Genomic DNA, 17,318 nt, shown 5'->3' on the forward strand with positions numbered 1-17,318 from the left:
AGCACATACTGTACATACACAGTATTTATGTAAATAGTTAACAGTTATGTATTTAATAGGTATGATGCACAAACAGTGTGAAGTGACAAATACTTTAAACCCTGAAATAGTCATGGGGTTGTTCAAATCCTAACCCCTAAATAAGTAAAGTATTAGCAATAGCAAGCACAACCAGCATTTTTTAAAAATTCAACTTGTCTTTGTGACATTTTAAATGAGGTGTTTATAGCTGTGAATGCATGTCAAAACAAATCTGCAAATAAAAAAACACCCACTGATCTAGTGCTGTACCGGTCTGACCACCCCACGGCTGATACTTTTCTTAGTTATGGCATGTTAATTTTCTCCCAGTGGGAATACATGTCCTAGGCAACGTGTACCACCCCTGTGCTTTTCAGTTTGCATGAATTGCTTCAATTTGCTGCTTTTCACAGTGACGGTAAGGCCTTGATAAATAGATTTAATGCTAGAGACTGTAGAATTGGAGATAAAAAGAAACCCATTCACAGAAAGGGAGACTATGCATGAGATTGAAAAATGTGTGGACTAATTTGAATGATTCAAATGCGTGCACTCATGAAATTAATAACAACAAAATGGCATGTTTGGACAAGCCAGCACTATTAGCTTCAAGATCCAATGTTGTACTGTTTATTAATAGCCTGCTGACTCTGGAGGTCCAGTGATTGGATTGAGTGCAGATTATAAAATTTCACCTGGGAGACAATAAAACTGTCCAAAAAATCTTATGGACTTATGATGAAGGAAGGACCTGAGTTATTTACTGGAGACCAGAATTTTATAGAGACTTGAGTGTAATATTTTTAATGATTTTGTTTTAAAGCTGCAGTCCGTAACTTTTACCTCTATGTTTGAAAACCTGGAATTGCAGTGCTAAAACCACTTCCAAGTGCTTTGCTGACCATGATATTACTGTGCTTGATTGGCCAGTCAACATGCCTGACCTGAACCCCATATGGAATCTATGGGATATTTTCAAGAGAAAGATGAGAAACAGTCAATCAAACAGTCCAGACGAGCTGAAGGCGCAATAGTGCCTCAGCAGAGCAATTTGCAAGAGCAAAGACTGAACGCTTCTCCAGAGAGGAAACGGATCTGCTCATACACGAGGTTAAAGCGTACACAATAATAATCTTTTTACATTGTAATCCTTTCATTTTTAATATATGGCATGTGTGTACGCGCGTTGTCCATTCGCATATTTACTAACGCACCCTTCAAATTATATAAAACAAATGCTGCACCATTGACCTTAGACCAGGTTTTAGTTGGTCAATGGCGCAATCGTTTTCAGCTGCCTCAAAATAGCAACATGTCAACAATGTGCCTAAAAACACCTCTTTCTCAGACCAGCACTTGCGTTGTGCCTGGCATCGCATCGTGCCGAGTGTGTTATAGGCCCCTTTATGTTTGTCAGAGTCTTGTGTAATTAGTTATATATCATTGGTTTCAATTTGCCAAGATGGATTGGTTTTGATTGGGGTTAGAGTATTAACTGGTCATAACTACAGTAGATGGCACTACATACATGTATAATTAGGATCCAGAATATCCATCTATCCATCCGACATATACAATCAAAAATGAACATAACTTTTTAGTTGATTGCAGCTTTTGTTTTATAGCAACTAACATTTTGCTTTGTGACATTATTTTTATGACTGTTAAGAAGTCATGGAAATACTCTTGACACATTCTTGGTGAGATTCACCCAAAAACCAGGTGAAAATGTTAATGTGTCTCAGCTGACCATGTGATCATATCACTCGAGATGGATATTAATACTAGGTGTAAATAGGGCTTTAGATTCTCCTTCGGTTCACCATTTAAATGTGCAAAAGCCCAAATCAGGTCAATTCACAAACACAAGAGAGGGCATCAGGAGCCCGTGCTAGAACACAATATCGACTACTCTTCAGCTTCATGAAGCGAAAAAAGCTTCTTGCACAAAAAAAGGATTAAAACAGCCCTGGGCTATTTAGCACCCAATTTACATAATGCCACACTCTTTTCCTTTTATTGTTATCTTTTTGTTGCCCGATTTCTTTTTCCTTCTTTAATTTCCCTCCTAATGGGAAAGTTCTGGCTGCCGTTAAAGACATTTTTCTCTTTTTATGGACCAAGCTTTGAGTTTTAAAACCTTGACACTTTTATGGAAAGTAATTTAACTCCCACTTGTGATTATTTTAGAAAATCAAAAGATCTTCACTTCTTTTATCTCTCATTATTCATCCCTGATTTTTAAAAAGTTTTAGCCCGCTTCATAAAAAGAAGAGTCATTATGTTAAACTGGTGGATAGCCCTAGATGGGATATTAAAATTTCACTCTTTCGTGAAAGGAGATTATTTTCCATTCCCTTGCTTAATTTTTAAAAAATAATGTTAAACTGTTGATTATGGTCTTTACCTACAATTGCAGACGTAGTCGATAGCGATACCTTAATTCCTCACAGAAAAATCGTTCCTCAGGCTTGTATAAATGACTTTTCGCCCCTTGGAATAATTTAGCAGCTCAACTGCAGGGTAAATGAGGTCAATACTAGACTTAAACCCATTTAGTATATCTGACAGGAACGCATGCTTGGAATAAACATCACTAATGGGCAAGAAGTAACTGCCCTCCGACCCTTCTGAAGATAACAGGCAGACTGTCAGCGATTATAGTTCACACAATTATGAGCAAAGTTGAACTGTGTCTCTATAATTACTCTCAGGTAGATGGCCTTCTTGATCTGTGAATTTCAACATGCGAGGAAGTTTGAACTACGATGGCGATGCAATTGAAAGTATGTTGTTTGACTGTTTTCACTTTCTAAAATTATTACTTTTTTCACCTGAAGGAACATATTTGTATGGAAAATAACTGTATTGAGAATGTGAGTATTGTGCAGTGTGTTGGTTCATGTTATTTGTCTGTCTGTACTCCAAGTAGAAATAGTGTGTGTGTGTGTGTGTGTTGAAAGGAAAACTTTGAAGCGAAAAGAGCTGTTGGCACTGAGGCCCATCAGATGTACGTTAGCATTCCTGTAAATACTTGTAGCTTGCATACAAGATCAATGTGGGTGTGTGTTTGGGGATACGTGATCTCAGGCCAAAAACATACTGTCCAAAAGCTGTCCAAACCTACCTGGCCCTACTTGAAATATTAATTGCCCCGTCCTGTTAAATCATGAAAGAACTGTGATTAACCACATTATTTTAGAAAGCTGAGTTAAATTTCACTAGCCAAACCTGTCTGACAAAGTGAAGCATGCTTAAAGAGCAACACATCATGCCACGATCTAAAGAAATTCGAGAACAGATGAGAAACAAAATAGTTGACATGTATCAGTCTGGAAAGGGTTATAAAGCCATTTCTAAGGCGTTGGGACTCCAGGGAACCATGGTCAGAGCCATTATCCACAAATGGAGAAAACTTGGAACAGTGGTGAACCTTCCCAGGAGTGGCCGGCCTACCAAAATTTCTCCAAGAGCGCAATGACGACTCCCCTAGGAGGTCATAAAACAACCCAGAACAACATCTAAAGAACTGCAGCCTCACTTGCCTCAATTAAGGACAGTGTTCATGATTCAATAAGAAAGAGACTGGGCAAAAACGGCATCCAGGGGAGAGTTCCAAGGCAAAAGCCACTGCTGACCAAAAATAACATAAAGGCTCATCTCACATTTGCCAAAAAAATATCTTGATTATCCCCAAGACTTTTTGGCAAATATTCTGTGGACTGATGCAACAAAACTGAACTTTTTGGAAGGTGTGTGTCCCATTACATCTGCCGTAAAACCAACACCGCATTTTATAAAAAGAACATCATACCAACAGTCAAACATGGTGGTGGTATTGTGATGGTCTGAGGCTGCAGCTTCATTGACAGTTATTGCAAATGCTTGATTGCAGTTGTTGCTGCAAAGGGTGGCACAACCAGTTATTAGATTTAGAGGGCAATTACTTTTTCACGTAGGGCCAGGCAGGTTTGGACAGCTTTTTTCGCTTAATAAATAAAACCATCATTTCAAAACTGCATTTTGTATTTACTTGGGTTATCTTTGTGTAATATTAAAATATGTTTGATGATCTGAATCTTTTAAGTGTGATAAATATGCAAAAAAAACAAACAAAAATAAAACAGGAAGGGGGCAAAACCCTTTTCACGGCACTGTAAGCATGCAAACCCAGGCATCGACATTTCACTGCATTCTTGTGGTACATACTTAATTTTTTTGTGCTGCTATGCTGACAGTTGCCATCAAATGTATGTGCCATTAAATATATAGTTCACCCAAAAATTAATTGCCATCATTTACAAGTCAATGTAAATTAAGTCAATAGTACCCAAAGCTGGTTAGCAAAATTCTTCATAATATCTTCTTTTTTGTTCCACAGAAGTCATGTGGGAGAGTTAAAACAGAATTTTCATTTTTGGGTGAACTATCCATTTAAACCATATGTGTTATTAATGGGTCATATTTGTGTAATACCGCCCAAATGTTCACGCAACGAAAGAAGGCGTTGTTTCACCACAGTAGTGTTGATGCAGCAGTGTCAGGGAGACGCTAAATGATGCACATTTTAAATTACCTGATAATTTTTTTTTTACAATGCTGTTTTATCAATTTTTATTTGTAAAAAATCTAACGCAGAACAGTTTAGTTCTTTATAATAATATAATAGAATATAAAACTGAAGCATTTCAACCGATATAATAGAATAGAATAGAATAGAAAACAAGCTGATGGCATTTAAACTGAGGTCTGTAAGCTAAATATTCTCAAAAACTGTGAACATGAATTCTTTTACAGTTAATCTAAAACATCCCTATAGATTTTACACATTACACCTGTGTATAACTGTACTGTAATTGTCTCTGAGTTTTGTCACCGTTCTGTGCCCATCATCCGCTATTTCCACCACTTAATCAATCACTCTTCTTTAAAACATTTCACAAGTCATTGCGTTTGCATTGTTGGCTCTCGTTTTGAGCTATTTTGTCCGCAGCCATTAAAATATTCGATTTCTACAGAGATTTGTTTGGCGCACATCATTCTCTTTCCATGAAACCTGTTAACCGCATTCACCGATTCTAACTCTATAGAGAAAACCAACTCTATGGCGGTTTGCCCAAGCATTGCATTGCGTTGTGTTCTGTACATATTCTTCTTCTTCTACGATGCAAGAAGTGCGTGGATGCACTTGTAAAGTGCTGTTTACAAGTGAAAATGTCCAAAACAGTTCAAAGCAGATTTGTCCGTGGATTTTGACGTTAGATGACAAGTGATGGACTTTTTCATTGGAGGAAATATTGTTATGTTATTATGGATTATGGACTTGTATTTTGGCCACAAGTGATGGTTTAAAGTTAAAATGCTTTAATGATAGATTTCTTTCTTACAAACACGCAGCTTTCCATTTCACAATATGTTAATTGATGGACTGGAGTCATGAGTGGATTTTACTTGTGGTTTGTTGTGATGGTTTGTATCAGCTGTTTGAACTCTCATTCTGAACCCATTCACTGCAGAGGATCCATTGGTGAGCAAGTAATGTAATGCTACATTTCTCCAAATCTGTTCCCATGAAGAAACTAACTGAACACAACATGAGTGTACCATCATAAATAAGCACAGCAATGTGTGAATGCTTATCAAGATTCTCTTCAAATTATTGACAACAGAACCTGAAATAGAACGCTGACCTTGTAGTCAGTTCACACTAATGTTCGCTAAATCGCCTCTTATGGCAGCTATGAGAATGCAACATGTACTTGCATTGTGCTCTACGAACAGATTGCAAACACATTTCCAAACTCAGTGACTCGTAAAATCGAGCTTGTGTTGCTCGTTAATTAGGGAGGGGCCAAATACAGCGTATTGCCATCTCATTTGCATACTACATATGTAAAATAATTCAGTACAGAAGCCATTAATGCTATACGATGCTAGCATTGGGAGAGAGTTGGGAATATCTGCCCACATAATCATCAAATGCAGCGCTGCTGCTAAAAATAGTCAAGAACCTTTCGAGCTTCTCAAGATATGTTGGGTAAATCTCCTTGGAAGAAAGAAAGAAAGAAATAATAAAATAATTGTTCCAATAGGACAAAAGCTGGGAAAAACAGTCAAGGTGCCCCTGCGCTACGCCTAAACGCCTTTGTATGTTGACACACTTTCTACAGCTGTCCGATACTCCTATTCTTGGCACTAAAAGGCTTCACTTGTTCTCCAGGTTTGAGCTTTGCCGCCATCAGTTAAGCAGTCCCTCCTGCCCTCTGCTTAGATCATTATCGCTGGGGTGCGGGCCGGCAAAGCACACTAAAAAACGCTGCTGTTACAGTGATCACGGCAGTTAATGGCCATGATCATTGCGTTGAAGACACAGTTCCGTCTGAAGGAGTCCTCCGAAGTGCAGTGCCTTGAAGAGGAATTGATACAGACACCTAGACATCTAAAAGTGTCTTACATTAAGTACTTTTTCTTGTAGACATGTTCATCCTTCACAGAGAGGCAGAGAGCAAGGGAGCACGTCGCTGAAAACACACACGCTCAAAAATACATTTATATTTTTCAACTTCACTCGTTTCAGAAAAAAAAAAAAAACACTATTCGTATTCCTTACGTGGCACATGCATTTTTCAGGTGTCACGTTAAAATCCTCCCTCGTTACTTATAATCCATAATTGAAGACGTACTTGTATAATTCCCTGTGATCTCAGCTTTTGAACCTTTTAATGATGGTTCGAGTCGTAATGATTGAATCTTTTGCCTTTGAAAAGAAAGGAAGGTGGATGGTTTTTCTGTGATGTTTTTATAACAATATTGGACAACTCGCAGCTGGTAAGGCAAAGGTTGTAGCTTTCATCCCAAAAGTGCACAAAAGAGGAAATTACATATTTCCTATACTAAAAGTCGCTATACTGAACATTCAAGAATGACACTTAAAGGTATTAAAGTAAAACTGCTTATTTAATTTAATTTGTTAATATTTCAATTAAAAACATTTCTCACACATTCACCTTCTAGAGTCCAAAATATGAATTCTGTTATGTATAATATCCGACTGGTAATTTTCGGTCCATTTCATTTCACTTTACAAATTCGCTTCCATAAATTCAGTGGTTCAAATGGATTATTGAAAAGTTATTAGAAATATTCATAGCTTAAATATACAACTATGTTTGATTTCAGCCCCTAATGGATAGCAATCCAGACATGCGTGTGTTTGTGTGTGTAGTCAAGTACTTTATGACTTATGTTCTACAAATGTATATATGTTTTTCTGAATTCAGTTTGTTATTTTAGATAAGTGTTTTCATTATTATGATTAGTATTATTATTTATGTATCTGTTCTTTATTACAATCCGTAATATGCAATAATAACTATAATATCAATAAATATATCACTATATAAATAACTATAATATCTGTATATCCATCTATATTTATTTATACATACTTGGCAATCATTTATGATGTATATGTATATATATGTCTGAGATAGATAGATAGATAGATAGATAGATAGATAGATAGATAGATAGATAGATAGATAGATAGATAGATAGATTAATCACAAAATCCAAAATAACATTTGGTGTTTATATGTGTGTGTACTGTGAATATTTATGCATATACAAACACACACACACACACACAAAAATGGATATAGATTTTGAATATCTTTTACTAATGTGATTGCGCTTTTCACATTACCACATTAAATACTGCCAATATTTACCATTTTCCTTCAAGCATAACCCATAATCCTAGGTTGCTTAAATCAGACAGTCTCTGCAATTAGTGCGCTGCGCTGAAAACGCATCTGCTAAATGACAGGTAACACATCCATGCATCTTTGAAGGCTTAGTTTTGACATCCTCCTCATCTGCCTGCAGTCTGTAAATCTCACGTTATTGCTTATATTTTGACACATGTCATTAATGCCACGTCAGTAAGATAATGTGAAGTCTCATCACCCATCTTTTGTGACGTATATTAAATTAGATTTCTGTCTCACTACATTTCCCCTCCAAATCCCAAATGGCCTGTAAAAATTGCCCCTCTATTATCCTTTCCCACCCTGGTCGATTGTGAATGTCATATTTCCCATAGAAATATTGGATTTTAAAGGAGTCGTTCTCCCAAAAATTTAAATTCTGACATAATTTACTCACCCTCATGCATGGTCCAAACTCATATGATATGATATTTTTTTCTGCACAACACAAAAGAAGATATTTGAAGAATATTCCAGCTGTTTTTGTCCATAAGTCAATGGGGACATGAAGTTGAGATTAAACTAATAATGGGTTTATGAAATAATTTATAATAAAGTGCTTCATTGCAGATGCAAACTGGCCAATGCTCATAGGCATACAGTTTCTCCTTTCCTTGATGTTTTCCAGTTGCTTTTTGCACTCATTTTTCTCTTTCTCTTTGTCCGTCTCCCTCTCTCTTTCATTCTCTCATCTCTGAACGACTGAAAACACTGATGCAGACGTCTTGGCTGGAAAACAGAAGCAAGTATATCCCCTCTTGACCGTGGTTTAAGTTAAATCCCTGCCCGCCTTTCATGAGCAGCCACATTGTCTCTTTCTTTGATGTGGGTCTGCTTTTGTGGCAATGTTTTGCTCCCTACCTGGAAAAGCATCCAGATGGAGGGAAAGGAGAGAGGGGTAAGCTCGTGTCCGCTTGCCATCTGTCCTCTATCGGGCAAGATATTCTTCTCATGTAAGAACACACACACACACCATTACACCGCTGACTGCCTCGGGGGCAAAGCCATGTTTATTGCGTGGTGTTTTGAGCCTGTTTTATGAACTCCTGTGTGGCTGGATTTTGTCACTCTCAGTAAATGTATGGAATTATTGGAATTTGTGGTTTAATAAAATACTGCTAGTGACCGATCACTCTGGATCGGCTGGAAAATAGCAACGCTGAGTGGCTGCTGACACCATAAGAATACACACAGTCTCAACCCCTTTACCAAAGTCCATTTCTACTGTAATATAATAAAACAATAGCGTCTTCTATAAAGCTTGACCCAGCTGTTTTGTCAGAATCGTTTTTTTTTTTATGTATGCTAATGGAAACAATTTTTTTCTTGGTATCAGAATAATGTAGTTATGGGATTGAGAAGGTGCGAAGTGGGTCGTGTTAACCAGTCAAACCTTTTTTTTTTTTTTTTTCCCAGAAACCTTTTTTTCAAACCAGAAAAGACACACAGAAACTGATGAAATTTAGTATGTCAAATCTGCTGTGACATATCTTGACCTTTTTGTTTTTCACAGAAAAAAAAGAAAGAACATCATACAGGTTTAGAATGATATGAAAATGAATAAATGATGACAGGATTTTTAACTATCCCTTTAAACACCTGAGCCCTTCTCAAAACACCTGAACTGAACTGCATTTTTCACACTGCACTAAGAAATAAGGCTGGAAGAACTAAAGCAGAATTTCTAAATTTGGATGTGGTGTTCTAAATTTGCAGTTTAAGATTTTTTTTTTTTACTTTACAAAAAGTAACATATTGCTTTCAGCTACCAATTAAATTCTAGCACCATATGTAAATATTCCTATATTAATATTAAAGGTGGTATGCGTAATTTGTGTGCCACTAATGGAATTTCAATCTGTTTGTTGAGTGGCCTGACATTTGAAAGTCTCACTATAAAGGCAGAACGCATGGAAGATTTGTGAATAGATAACTCATAGAACATTTAAAGTTAAAAAAAATAAATAAATAAATAAAATAGGGGGACCTGTTACTAACAAAGCAAGCAGCTGAATTCCCCAATAAAATTCATGGTACTAAAATTAATTAATTTGGATTATTTCTATTGTTTTGATATACCCTGATTCTTGTTAATTTGCAGACCTTTGCAAAGGTAAACAGTTATTACTTTCTAATCATGCAATGATAGCTGCATTCTATTTTGTTAAAAGTGGGTTTACCAAGTCACGTGACGTGCTCATGAACCTAGTTGCGCTTTACAGTAGAGCTCTGTACATTTGGCCTCTTTTTGCAGATTTTTTTCGTTTTGTTTTAAGTTTTATTAATTGGTTGTGCTTTACCTGATGGCATGCAGTCGTAAACATCAGGAGTTGTCTCCGTCGGCTTCTAAGAAGAAATCCAAGTCACCGAACTCAAGCAATATGATGGACAAGATGGCGAACACTGTTACACACTTTGAGGACATTCTAAGAACCGAGTTGACGGTGATGCAGAACGAGTTCACTTCTCACAAGTCGTTGTTCAGTCGCTATGCTCTAAACTGGATCTTCTTACAGGGGAGATGAGAGAACAAAAGAAAGTTGTCGCAGATCACGATAGGCGAGTAGCCGTGCTCGAGCAACAGGATGTGGACTTACAGGATCGCAATAGGCGCAGCAATCTGCATCTGGTCGGATTGCCTGAAGGTTCCGAAAAGAACGACCCTATGGGCTTTTTGAAAAGATTGCTACCGACGTGGCTCCCATCTTTGGTGGGCAAAGAGATTGAAGTGGAGCGAGCGCATCGCGTGTACACAAGACTCTCCTCAGATCGCGCTAAACTACGGGTCTCAATTAAGGTGAACCTAAAATGCTATATTCCCCAGAAGAAGCAAGAGTTTTTCTCAGATCCCTTTCATCCACCAACTCTCAACTCTCCCACCGACTCTCAAAACTCCAGCTGGACATTTGCTGTCTAATCGGAGAAGAGATGCTCTAAATGATTAGGTGACTGTGTCTTTCACTGTTCACTTTAATGTTCACTTCTTAATTCATAGTTCATTGCGCATACAGTATCGCTTACTGATTATGATATATGCCCCCCCCAAAAAAAATCTTCTTGGGAAGTACCGCTCTTGGGGCAGTTCAGGAGGCGCGGACACCTGAGGGCGCTCGGGAGGCACGGACTCTTGGGTGTGCTTGGGAAGCACGAACTCTTGGGGGCACTCGGGAAGCGCAAACTCTTGGGGGCACTCGGGAAGCGCAAACTCTTGGGGGCACTCGGGAAGCGAGAACTCTTGGGGGCACTCGGGAAGCGCAAACTCTTGGGGGCACTCGGGAAGCGCAAACTCTTGGGGGCACTCGGGAAGCGAGAACTCTTGGGGGTGCTCGGGAAGCGAGAACTCTTAGGGGCGCTCGGGAAGCGCTGACATTTGGGGGTGCTCAGGCAGCGCGGAGCTGGACGGGACCAGCGGGGACGTAGGAGACGCAGGAGGGTTGGACGGGACCAGCAGAGACATAGGAGAACACAGGAGGGCTGGACGGGACCAGCGGAAATGTAGGAGACGCAGGAGGGCTGGACGGGACCAGCAGAGATGCAGGAGACGAAGGATAGCTGGACGGACCAGCGGATTCATAGGAGGGCTCATGCGAGGAGCAGGCACTGGAGGGCGCCGTCGAGGAGCGGGCACTGGAATCCAAGACATCCCCTCATATATCACCAATAAATCCAAAGGTACGTGAGCGTCCGTCAGCGGGCTTGCCATACTCTCTGCTGGAGGGCTTGCCACACTCTTTGCCGGTGCTAACTTTTCCATGGACTGTGGGCTTGGGAAAGCCGCAGACGATGGCAGGTTTAGGTGAGCCGCGGACGGTGGCGTGAATTTCCCTGTGGACGGCGGGCTTGGGAGAGGCGCGGACGGCAGTGTGAATTTCCCCGCGGATGGTGGGTTTAGGTGAGCCTTGGACGGCGGCGTGAATTTGCCCGCGGAGGGCGGGTTTAGGAGAGTTGCGGATGGTGGCGTGCTTGCGTTGGCCGCTGACAGCGGCTGTCTAGCGTTGGCCACGGGCGGTGGTTGGCTGACGTTCCATGGGCAAATCTTGCGGGGAACTAACTTCAGCCTCATCTTTGGGTATGGTCTGAGTTTCTGTTACGGAATGTGGTTGTAGACAAATAAAACAAATGATCAGGGGAACAAAGTAGCATCAACTCACGGATCCATTTATTGACCATTAAACTCAGACAAAGACAAGGGCAGAACTGAGGACTTAAAAAGGAAATGGAACAAAGGAGCAAACGAGATGATTAATGCAAAACAGGTGGGGATATAATCAATGATTAACTAATGACAAGAACCGGAAAACAAAAACAAATGAGGGCAAACAGGAAACTGAGGAAGAACACACGTACCGGGGGTGGTTTAATGGTAGACTCAACTGGTTTTATTTTCATACTTGTATTTTGTCTTATTATGCAGTAATTCTGTTTGATACCTATGACTGACCTTAATATTCTGAGCTGTAATATTAATGGCCTAAATGGCCCTCACAAACGTACAGGTTTTCTGGATTTTTTGCGAAGAAGAAAGATTAATATAGTGTTAGTTCAAGAATCCCATTTGAAAGAGGAGGATATAATAATAAGTTTTATGAAGTGGTATCTCACTCATCTTCGAATAATAAAACCAAGGGCGTCCTAATATTGGTCCGCAGGACTTTAAATATTACTATTTTATATAAAGGTTGTGATACAGATGGTAGAATAACACATATAAAAACAATAGTGGAGAGTAGGAATATTGTATTTCTCTCAATTTATGCCCCTTGTACTCCTGATCCTACTTTTTTCTCTGTTTTGTCAACCTATCTCTTGAAGTTTTCAGATTTTGAAATTGTATTGGGTGCAGATATGAATTCTGTAATGTCGCATATCCTAGATAGATCTGGACCAAAGGAATCACACTCTCAAGCTTTGTGTTCTGACAAATTTTGGCAATGTGTTACCTCATCCTCGTTGGTGGATAGTTGGCGTTTATTAAACCCTTCTGCTAAGTCTTTCGCTTTCTTTTCTGCTACTCATAAATCCTATTCACGAATTGACTATATTTTAATTTCTACTTTTTATCTTCAGCTGTTCGTGATGCCGATATCTGTTCCTTATCTTTGTCGGATCATGATGGAAATTTGTGCAGATTATCATTGATCCCTCGGCCATATCGAGCCACTAGATGGCGATTTAACCCTAAATTGTTTGTCAATTTTTGCAGTCAATTCAGAAATAAATTTGCTGAGTTTATTGAAATTAACCAAGGTTCACTGGATGATCCTCGAACACTTTGGAATTCAGTTAAAGGGTTTATAAGGAATAACTACATTTCCTCAATTTTCGTCTTTCCTTCAGAAAAACCGACACAAAAAGATAGTTGAACTGGAATCACAGCTCCAGAATCTGACTAGAGATAATCAGCGTTGTTTCTCAGACAATACACTCAGTAAAATCATGGCGGTTATTCATTACTGAGATCCAGGGCAGAATTCCTGATCCAAAGATCCAGGCAGAATTATTATTTTCAAGGGAGTAGACCAAGCCACCTTTTAGCCCTAAAATTACGCAACAGTGAAAAGATTGCTAATATTTCAGCAGTGAAATCCCAATCTGGGCTCATTATGACAGACCCAAAAGACATTAATATTGCTTTTCGCTCTTTTTACTCTAACCTCTACTTCTTCTGCTGATGGTGACCCTGACTCTTTTGCATCTTTTGTGTCCAACCTTGATTTACCTAGGCTATCAGATTCGGAAAACCTGGCTGAACCGATCACTCTTCAGTAGCTGGAGTCAGCAATTCAATCTATAAACAAGGGGAAATCCCCAGGCATAGATGGCATTCCAATCGAATTATATACTACTTTTTGTTCGGATTTAGGCCCCCTCATGTTAGATAGGATACATTTTTCAGTTACTCAAGGCTCATTTCACCCATCTATTAATATAGCTGTTATTTCTCTCTTGTTAAAAAAAATTAATATCCGACTTCCTGTTCTAGTTACCGGCCACTTTCTTTGATAGGGACTGATGTTAAATTATATGCTAAAGTACTATCTCGTCGTCTAGAGAAATGTATGAATAGGCTAGTTCATCATGACCAAACAGGATTCATTAAATCTCGCTCAGCTTTGGATAACTTACGCAGGTTATATCATATTATGAATTCAAATAATAGTTTGTCCTCCCCTTGCGCAGTATGATCTCTAGATGCAATGAAAGCTTTCAACCAGCTAGAATAGAACTATTTATGGGCGTTTCTACAGCATCTGGGTCTGGGATCTATTCCATTTGTTCAAAACTTTAAGTACATGGGGATAGATGTTTCTCCTTCCCTGCAGGAAATCGTCTCAAAAAACTATAATGGTATTCTAGCCAAAGTATCCTCAGATTTGGAAAATTGGTCTTGTCTTCCTACTTCTTTTCAGGCCCGTATATCGGTGATTAAAATTGATGTTCTCCCACATATTAATTTATTTTCTTCCATGATTCCTCTCGCTCCACCGGTTGGCTACTGGAATAAACTAGATGCATGTGTTTCACGGTATATATGGGATGGGAAACATCCTCGTATTAAACTGACTACCTTACAATGATGTAGATTACATGGAGGTCTTTCTTTCCCTAATTTTAGACCGTATGCTCAAGCCTTTTCCCTCCACCCTTTAGCAGTTTGGTTTGATCCTGACGCTTCTGTGTCTTGGAGAGCAACTGAGGAATCTGTTGTTTATCCGTATAAATTGAAGCATCTTGTTTTTTCAGGAGTTCAGCTTAGGCTGTAAATCTTGGTTTGGTCCCATTGTAACCCATCTCCTCTTCACATGGAGGGGTGTTGAAAGATGTTCACAACTAGTTACAAAATGGCATAGGCATTCGCCTATTTTCCACAATAAAAACCTTTTGTCAGGCAGTACTCCATTTCATTGTCTGCAATGGACTCATAATAACGTAAACACTCTAGGAGATATCTATGATGATAGGGGTTTAAAATCCTTCCAGAATCTTAAAACTCAATATAATCTGCCAGGCACTTCCTTTTTTATGTATTTGCGCATTAGATCGGCCCTACGGGCATATGGGGTGCCTTGGAACTCTCAACTGCCTGTTCACCCTTTGCGCAAACTAATCCTTCCTTCTGAGGAATCTCCCACCTCTGCTTCAGTCATCTTTCTTCTTGAGCATTCATACAAACCTTTATCTATTACAACTGTTTGGGCTAAGGATCTTAATAAGGATATGCATGTTTTATTTTCCGATCAGGTATGGGGTATGTTTAAATTGTCTTCTAAAAACCCTAATCACCAAATGATTCATTGGAAATTGCTGCATAGGGTATACTTGACTCCAATGAAACATTTTTATATGAATCTGCCGTCTTCTACTAAGTGTAATCTCTGTTCTCAAGGAGTTTTAGGCACGTTTTTGAATTTTTTTGGGGAGTGCCCCTCTCTCTCACCTTTTTGCACTCAGCTCTCACAGGACCTATCATATTTGTTGGGTACTGAGATATGTTTGACTCCGCGCCTTTTCATAAAAGACTTTTGGGACTTCACCTTGTCCATCCAACAAAGATCTTTACTGTTAGCTGCTCTCACAGCAGCAAAAAATAGCTTGTCAACCGATGGAATCCTCCTCACACAGTGGACATACGAACCTGGACTGTGTATTTGTTGGACATTATCTCAATGGAACTCTCTGCTTCTCGTATACATGGATCTAACGTGAAAACTGTAAATTCATTGGGGTGGGTTTTAAATTTGTACAGCTGATTTTTGTTTTGTACTACTGTTCCACAAAATAAAACTCAAACAGTTGTTAACAAATAAAAGTGGATTCACCTTTATTTGCGAACATCCCTTTGATGGCACTTATTTAACCAACAATACAGTAAAACCAGTAATATTTGAAATATTATTACACGCCTGATTTCAGGTAATATTCTATTGCACCTTTCTAAAAAGTCAGAAATCCCAACTTAAAATGGAACGTAGTACAGCTTATTCAATGGGTTGAGTGTGGGGTCTTTTTTAAGAAAAAGAGAAGTGTTCAGGAAACCTGTTTGGAACCTGTTTACATTTCGTACTGCTATAGTTTATAGAAATTGCACAGTTTACCTTTTAAAAAATTCTTAGCCTAGTATTTATTGATATTACCATTTTAAATCCATTCAGCAGAATTTCCCATGATTTTACGTGGGACCGCATTGTCTGCGCTCTGTAAAGCTGTGATATATTTGCTGACTAGCAGCATTACACATGCCTTCATCCTCTTTCCCCTCTCATATTTCCGCCACAATTCTGCTAATCCCTACTTTTTCCTGTTCCGGCGCCAAATTGAGCTAAAACTTCTTTTAACCGCTCTAATATTGATTCTCTGCTTTGTTCGGCATTTTTTCTATCTGTTGCCTCAATTAGAGAGAAAAAGGTAATTATACAGAGTGTAAAGAGAGCGTCCTTCTATTTCGGATGACGAACGCCCGTCCGCTTTAATCAATAACCTTTGTCTGACGATGATGTGTGTATTTAGTAACTTGATTCAGGATATGGATTAAAAGCTCAGGGTGAACAGGCCAATGGACCACAGTCAATATAATGGGAGGAAGTCGTAGCTTGATATCTGTAATGGATGTACTTGGAGGAATTCATAACTATGAAGTTATGTTTTTCCTCATTGATGTGAGTGTCTACAGAACTGGGTGAGAAAATACAGATTTGATTATGTATGATCTAGTTATTTCAGAGTATATTCATTACAGTATCTGAGAATATAAAACACTTTGGTTGAGAGAGAGACTTTAATTTTAGGAGCAAAAAACCTTTCCATTCCAATGTTTATTTGTGCATTGGTAATTAGCTACTGTATTGCGCTATAGAAAATGTATGTTTCAGCATGTCAGGAAAGTCAAATGACTGGGATAAAACATTCATAAAAATCCTCTAAACACAGAAACATTCATTACTGAATGAATTAACACATTACCGTCTTCAGTGACACTGTCGTGCATTTACAGTTACATTTCTAGCTCAGCCAAGAAAAGCACACATTTTTAATCTACAGCTTCTAATGAGGAATTCAATACCAAGGGTTTTATTTGTTTCCCGTATGCGACACTGAATATGCCCTCTTAGCACTTAATAAGTTAGCAGTCTTTCTCATAGTTATTAGACATACAGTAGAGAATTAAAAACAGACTTTTTGTTTCATATAACAGTAGACGTAATCTTCACAATCATCATTTGTTTAATTTTTCTGAACATTACAGACTGGTGCCACTTCCACCATTGAATTTGGAATGAAAATGATGTTGGTTAAAATGACTAGCATTTCATGTATCCTAAATACAACACAGTTCAATAATAATTTCATCCTTTTTTGGACAGAAAAAATGGAAATGGCATATTAAAAATGTTTTGTTAACGTGATATTCACAGATTTTGCATCATATTATATCTGCTCTTTAATAATAAGCTCCTGACTGACACGCCTGTCTCTTTTGTAACTTACTATTGTAAATTTTGATAAAACTGTTAGTGGCAGATTTCATGT

At 38.6% G+C, this 17,318-nt stretch overlaps 1 protein-coding gene across 1 annotated transcript in view; it reads left to right on the plus strand.

The window, feature by feature from the left end:
• fhit (fragile histidine triad diadenosine triphosphatase) overlaps positions 1-17,318 on the plus strand; it is a 328,845-nt gene that overhangs the window by 38,639 nt on the left and 272,888 nt on the right. The window lies entirely within an intron of this gene.

The sequence above is a fragment of the Barbus barbus genome (genome assembly GCF_936440315.1).
Source record: "Barbus barbus genome assembly, chromosome: 35".
Classification (NCBI taxonomy): Eukaryota; Metazoa; Chordata; class Actinopteri; order Cypriniformes; family Cyprinidae; genus Barbus; species Barbus barbus.